Consider the following 7,996-nt stretch of genomic DNA (forward strand, 5'->3'; position numbering starts at 1 on the left):
TCCAACACCCCCACTTGTACACAGGTTGGGGAAAAACAATCCTCCGGAAAAAACATCTTACATTCCAAACACAAATACAGAGAATTTTTCTAACTTAGACTTTGAAACTGGTTTCGTCATCATATCTGCTACCATTGACTCAGTTGGACAGTAATCAATGAGCACTTTCCTTTCATGTACAGCTGACCTTATAAAATGATATTTCACATCAATGTGTTTACATCTTTGTCTGTTCACTGGATTTTTTGACAAAGCGATTGTTCCCTGATTGTCCTCCAATATCATAGGTATTTCATACTCAAACTCATCAAGATCTTGAATCAAATAAGTCAAATACATACATTCCTGAATTGTTGCTGCTAATGCCATGTATTCGGCTTCACAAGTTGATAGTGCTGTAGTTGTCTGCTTTTTGGTTTTCCATGATATCAAAGGACCATTTTCATTTAGGCTTACACAATAACCTGTCATACTGCGTCTATCAGAAACATCGGATGCCCAATCTGCATCACTGTATGCTTGTAGACCTAGTTTTCCACTTGAACATTTCCTAAAACACAGTTCTTTTCCTCGACTACCTTTTAGATACCTCAGAACATGTTTCACTGCTGTCCAATCATCAACAGTTGGCGCATTGAAATGTTGTGACAGTTTGCTGACAACATAGCTTAAATCAGGTCGCGTACAATAGCTCAGATAAATAAGACATCCTACCGCTTCACGATATCTCCTCACATCTGGTAATGTCTCGGATTTATCAGAATGAGTCCATTTCTGTTCACAGGGTGTTAACCTTGGCTTACAGTTTTGCATGTTAAATCTCTTTAAAATGTTCTCAATATATATTTTCTGTGACATTTTGACACATTCTTTTTCTTGAAGAAAATCTATTCCTAGAAAATGGTTAAGTTTCCCCAGATCTTTCATTTGGAATTTAGAAGAGAGCATTTCTTTCACGCCTGAAAGCACATTTTCATTGTTAGCTGCAATGAGTAAATCATCCACCCACACTATGATGATTACTTTTTCACTTTCAGTTTCTTTTGAATACACACAATGATCAGCAATATTTTGTCTAAATCCACAACTGCTTAAATAGTCATGTAAGGTTTGGTTCCAGTTACGACCCGATTGCTTCAGCCCATAAAGTGATTTCTTTAATCTGTACACCAGTTTATTAGTCTCACTTGATTCTGTCTCAAAACCTTCTGGTTGTTGTATATATATTTCTTCATTTATTGGTGCGTGTAGATAGGCGGTTTTTACATCCATCTGGTGAACCAACATATCATCCTGAACCACTTTCTGCATCAAAACTCTCACACTCGATAAGTTAGCAGTCGGTGAAAAAGTCTCCTCATAATCAACTCCTTTTGTTTGACTAAAACCTTTAGCCACAAATCGAGCTTTATATCTGTCTGATCCGTCTGAGTTCTTTTTAACGGCATAAACGGCATAACGGCATAAACCCATTTACCCCCCACTGCTTTCTTACTAGTGGTTAAAGTAAATGTGTCATTCTCCTTAAGGGATTGAAATTCTTCATTCATCGTTTTTTCCCATTCTTTTGATTCACTTGACACAATAGCTTCGCTAAATGATGTGGGTATTTCACACAACAATCTGTAGCAATAATCAACACTGGTTTGCATCTGTTCATTTTCACACTCTTTCACATCCGTGATATAATCACTCAAATAATCAGGTCTCTTTCTGATTCTGGATGGATAACGTGTGGCTCCAGCATCTACTTTATCATCAGTTTTAACCTCGGACTCAGTTTGACTGCTTTCACTACCATCTGGAATATCCTCATCCTTCGTCTGTTTGGGTTCACCATCTTTTCTGGATTCATAAACCTCATCTTCATACATCTGATCACTCTGTGTTTGTTGATCCATTGTCGCGGGATTTAGTATTTTTATCAATCTGTGCTTTTCAACTTTCCCGGTTTTTGGGAAATAGATCAAATATGCTGGACTATTTTTGTCATATCCCAAGAAAACACCTTTGTCGCATCTTGGATCCAGCTTTCCCCTATTTTGTTTATAAGCATAGCACAATGATCCGAATTTTTTCATTCTAGAAAGATCAGGTCTTTTTCCAGTTAACATCTTATACGCTGTCTGACCTGTGCGTTTGTTAAAACATCGGTTCCGAATCACTCCCGCGGTTTGTACTGCATATGGCCATAAAGACTTTGGCAATTCGCTCTCAACTAACATGCATCTCGCCATGTCAAAAAGTGTACGCCAGTTCCTCTCTGCTGTTCCGTTTTGATGAGGCGAATATGGCGCCGAAGTTTCCTGCCTAATGCCGTGTCTACTTAATAAATCTCTGAACTGTCTGCTTGTAAATTCAGTTCCATTATCAGAACGAATGCACTTGATTTTCCCATATGACGCCACCTCTGCAATAAATCTTTCAGTTGCTTGAGTTGTATCACTTTTGTGTTTCAGATTATATACAAATGTTGCACCTGAATAATCATCAACAAACGACAAAACATACTTAAACCCTTCTTTCGAGTTCGGCGTAATCGGACCAGCTAAATCCGTATGTACCAACTCTAATGCTGCCCTGGCCTTTTCATCTGGTTCTCGGTTCCTAGTTTGAGTAAACTTCCCTTGTATACAGGCTTCACATTGCATGTTTTTGTTGATTTTACCCTTAATTTCCATTCCATCAACGACATTTTGCAGATTTTGAACATCCTCATAATTACAGTGTCCTAGAATTTCATGCCACGTTTGCATATCAAAACATCCATTACATTTCTCTTCAAACTCTTGCACAGTGTTTATAAAGAACAGTCTCTCGTGTTCATATATAGGGAATTTTGTTCCATCAACATGTTTAAGAAAACTGTCCCCGTGTTTGAAAACCACAGTGGCTCCGTTACTAGTAGCTGCTTTTACTGACAAAATGTCCTGTGGAAACGATGGAATGTAGAGTGCTTGTTTCAATGTTACCTTGTGACTGCGTCCTTTACTGTCAATCATACTTATCTCAGCATCTCCTCGCCGCTTTGCAGCTCCTCTGCTCCGCCTTCCGTCAGCCAACTCTACACAATGAGCCTCGGGTCGAAATGTGTCATCAAAAGTCTTAAAACTCTCGATCTTCGTAAAGATATGTGACGTCGCTCCCGTATCCACCAGTAGCTGGTTATTCAGCATCTCTTGGCCGCCGTCCGGGACCCTCTGGGGTTCGGAGCCCGTCTTGAACGCGTAGTCCTTCTCCACAACCCCTCTCGCTTCATCCCGTCTTAGCTTCCTTCTACAGGTCGCATCTTTGTGTGTACTACTCCGGCAAAAACTGCACCATACTCTGGATCGGCACGTTCTTGCAGTGTGTCCCTTTAGTCCACATTTAAAACACACAATCTCATTATTCTTTGATCTTCGGTCATCTGCTCGCCATGAAGTAGAATCCTGGTCTAATTGCACTTTTGTCCTCATTACGTTGTCATCAGTTACAGCCGCATGCATTCTCTCGGTTTCTTCATAACTTCTGAGTTTTACTTTAAACTCTGAAAATGTGATTTTTGCTTCGCTCTGTGTAACGTGCACAATCAGGGGTTTAAACCTCTCTGGTAGACCTCTCATTATCATTGCGATCAGAAGTCCATCAGTTAATGACTCACCCGCATTTTTTAACGCTGTGATAATTGCTTCTGCTCGGATAATATAGTCCGTCACACTTTCATTCTTTTCATTTGTGAGAGAAGTAAGTTCGGTGTACAGACTTATGATCCTTGGCTTGCCCACTCCTGCATAATGACCTCTCAAAATTTTTAGGGCTTTCCGTCCGTCATCAACTGCATCTCTCATAACTAACGATAAACTTTTGTCATCCAGAAATTGTATCAACTCTGCATATGCTTCTGCATTTTTGTCATCATCTTCACCATCGGCTTCTTCATCACCCTCAGCCTTTAAGATGACATCTTTCAAACCTTGTAGTCTGAGATGACCAAGGAACTTCGTTTCCCATATCTCATATTTCCTTTCATCTCCATCAAACTGCAAACGGGAATATCGACTGCCCGACTCTGCCGTGCGTTTGCTCATGATGCACAAAAACGCTTACTCACTCAATCGTGCCAAACTTTTAACACCTGCCGGTAACCTGCGGCTTTCCAGGAAACGCTGCCCTTCCTTTGGCAGTTACAGGATCTCTAGGATCTCTTTCCTGCTGCTCTGGGCCCATAACCTGTTAGCAGAGCTGCTCTGGGCAGCGTTATGGCACGATAATCTTAAGGGAGAATAAAAAGTCGACACACATATCTCATTCCTGACGGAGGACTCTACCACTACACTTCTCCAGTGCATTCACAGAGTCGTTGCATGGTAAGACCTGGATGGGAAGTGGGCGGAGCCTTTTACCGTCATTTTATTACGGCGCAAAGTACAAACACCTGTGGACACACAATCCAACAAATAATAAATGGGATTTTAAGTAGGACTAGGCGTTCTGTAATGATCTCTATTTAGGAGAAAAACTTAATCACTCACCTTTAAACAGCTCTCTTTTAGGAGACACACTGCTGGCTAACAGTGTCATGTGATCAAACAGCGTAATTAAATTAGCTGAGAGCCACTCGACTCGATCTGGTGCTGATTGCTCTGGCTTGGGTCATTAAAGTTCATCACTTTTGCAGTTGAATTTTTGCAGGTGAATTTTTTTCAGGTGAATTTTTGCAGGTGAATTTTTTTTCAGGTGAATTTTTTTCAGGTGAATTTTTGCAGGTGAATTTTTTGCAGGTGAATTTTTTGCAGGTGAATTTTTTTCAGGTGAATTTTTGCAGGTGAATTTTTTGCAGGTGAATTTTTGCAGGTGAATATTTTTGCAGGGAAATTTGGAGGATAAAAATTCAGTGTCATAAATTCAATGTCTAAAAATACTTGAATTCTGATGATACTATATTTCTTCCATAAAGGAAAGACTAACATGACAAAAATACTGTAGAGACAAATGCTGTAGTTTGAAATCTGCATTTGACAGCTGCAGTGCTGTAGTTTATCTTTTCTGGTTTGCTCTCTGATGAAAACCATAGTGTAAAGGATATATAATTATAACACAGCTGTTAGTGCCACAAGCAGCTGGTGGCCAAGGTCACTGGTTGGAATCCCACAGTATTTTAGACTGGAAAGTGAATGCACACTTCTTGACCCTTGTGATGCGGTTGGGCTGTGCAGCTCTCTGTGTATGAATGTGTGTCAGCTGTGCTTTGCTGTAAAGGAACCTGCAGTCTCAGCATGCTCTGCAAATCATCCCTGGATAAATAAGGGCTTAAATATAGATATCGCAATTGTAGCTGTAGAAAAATGTCAACATCTATCTTGAATTAGCGCTATAGCAGGCACTGCAAGTAATCCCCTCTCGAAAGTTATTCATTAGAACAACATTAGCACAGTTTACTCACAGTTTATTGGCAGGCTGAGCTAATGACAGGCACAGATGCACAACATTTATGTGGCTATGTGCCTTATGTCTGCCCATGTGGCAGGATAGGAAAGCCGGTAAAGGAGAGCTCTGATTTCAAAGGAAATGCCAGTTTAATACAAGCTGGGTTGATCCCACTTGTTCAAATGTTCAGCTGTTGGACTGGCCAAATTTATGTCTAAGAAAAAACACATTTTTACACAAATTGTTACCCATACTTCCCATTTTTTAGACTAACTTACTGAATTAAACTTTTCAATGTGATATTTAGTTGTGGGCTTATTATACAATGAAAGATCATTAATGTCATTTTAAGCCTGCTTAATTTAAGTTTTACCAGACAACAGGGTCTTAGATACGTTTAGTTAAACTGTCAGTTTGTCACCTCTGTGTCTGTCTGATTGTCTTTCCTTCATCAGACTTTGTAAATGGGTTTCTGTGCTCCCCAATCTCAGACCTCACTTAGGAGAGCATTGTATAACTGACAGAACCGATAGGAAAAACCTGTAATAATCTGCAATTTTGCTTTTGAGCTTCCTTCTCTGTGTTATCAGGGCAACCATACTCTTTGAATTTTTATACGCATCGCCGTCCTTGTCCACAGTTTTCTAATATAGAGCTTATGTGTTTTAAAATTACTTTCTCTGAGTCATTGTCTTCAACTTAAAAATAAAGTTGACACTCAGAACAAATCACAACTCTCGAAGTCGTACCTCCGCGGGTAGGTTGGTGGGTCAGGTACAAGGACCAGAAGATTGGTTTGGATAAGCAAGGACATTTCAGCACCGGATGCATTTCTTTCTAAATTACTTTGTATTCATTTAGTAAACAAAACAATTTTCTAAGCAAAGGCATTCAGGTGACTCATGTTTATGGTAAAATTATTATAGTATAGAGGTGTCCTCTTTGTTTTCTTTTTCCAAATAGCCTATTTTCCTTTGCTCATTCTGCTCTCGCTACCTCTGAAATTAATACTGCGTCTGAACATGTAGCACAAGTGGTGGTGTGAGGTCAAACAGCATACTCATTTAGTGTTGTGCAAATGTCTTGAGCCATACCCCTTGTTATTTTTAAAGTAGTCTTGAGCAATAGTCCTTCAGATTTCTGAAAGTTTTACTTTGGACATTGACCCCACTTACTTTCAGTCTGGTCATTGTATCCAACCAGAAGAGTGGTTTTGTTTGTTGGCTTGTTTGTTAGACTCATTAAAACTAATGTATGAATCAATCAAGAATTAAAAACGCAATAACTCAAGGGTTGAACTAATGTTGTGTCTCCTAAACGGTTGATTCAGTTCATCTCAATGTAGCATTTTCAGTGGTCACATTAGCATTTGGAAGTCACTCATCCAAGTAACTTCTTCAGTCTCAGCAGACTGCAGGTTTCCCCAACCTTATAAACAGTGCATTTGCACAAAAACTGAAACCCATTCAGTGGGCTGGTTTTAGTTATTGTGCACTGAAACCAGCCCACTGAATGGACTGAATGAGACTGAAGAAGTCTCTTGGATGAGTGATGAAATGTTTCTCCCACTGAAAACGCTACATCCAGGTGAACAGAATCAACCTTTTGGGATTTACTTACCTGGATGATTGACCATGCATCAAGACATCAATGATAACCAGTGTAGGGACTAACGCGTTACTAAGTAACGCGTTACAGTAACTACATTATTATTGTGGTAACGAGCACAGTAACTAGTTATTATGCCAAAATCAGGAACGTGTTAATCGTTACTGGGATTTAGATAGGGTCGTTATTCGTTACTTCGTGTGTTGCGTTCGACTTACCTCGGAAATCGGAACACGGACCTGGGAATGATGTCACACTCGAGTAAACGGCGTTCTGGTTAGCCTCGTCAGAGAAGTCGGGATTCCAATATGGCAATGCCTTCGAAAACGGTTGTTTTGCTAGCCCTCTACAAAAAGAAATTACTACTAAACACATATGCAGCCATAGCTGGACTCGGTGGGCCAATGGTGATTTGTTGTTTTGATGGGCCAATGTTTTTTTTTCTTCTTTTTTTCCGTAACGGTATAAACAGTGAAAGGTAGTGGATTGGCCAGATGTTGGCAGATGTGTAAAAATAACTCAATTGTTTGGTGGTGGCTATCGCGGAGCTTCCACAGATTCAGTACACTCTAAAAACTAAAACTGACATTTACTTAAAATTTTTGAGGCAACACTTTTACACTTAAAAATATTGAGTAGATTGGAAACCAGTCAAATCTGTTCAATATACTTGATCAATTGAATAACTAAAGCTTAAAAATATTAAATTGAAATTAATAATTGTAGTTGTTACACAAACATGAAAAATTGAGTAAATAACACTGACATGCTTGGTCAATGTAACTGAAATATAGATGGTCAGTTAATCCAAAAATTTGTTCCATTTTCTTAATATTGTAAACTGAATGTAATCAAAATTGTACTTAATATTAAATATGGTAAATGGTCTGTATCTGTATAGCGCTTTACTTAGTCCCTATGGACCCTAAAGCACTTTGCACTACATTCAGTAGTGTGCATCATTCAGTCATTCACACAC

Source organism: Rhamphochromis longiceps, linkage group LG19 (assembly GCF_057381845.1).
Source record: "Rhamphochromis longiceps isolate RC_006_pf linkage group LG19, R_longiceps_female_GT1.1, whole genome shotgun sequence".
NCBI classification, from domain to species: domain Eukaryota; kingdom Metazoa; phylum Chordata; class Actinopteri; order Cichliformes; family Cichlidae; genus Rhamphochromis; species Rhamphochromis longiceps.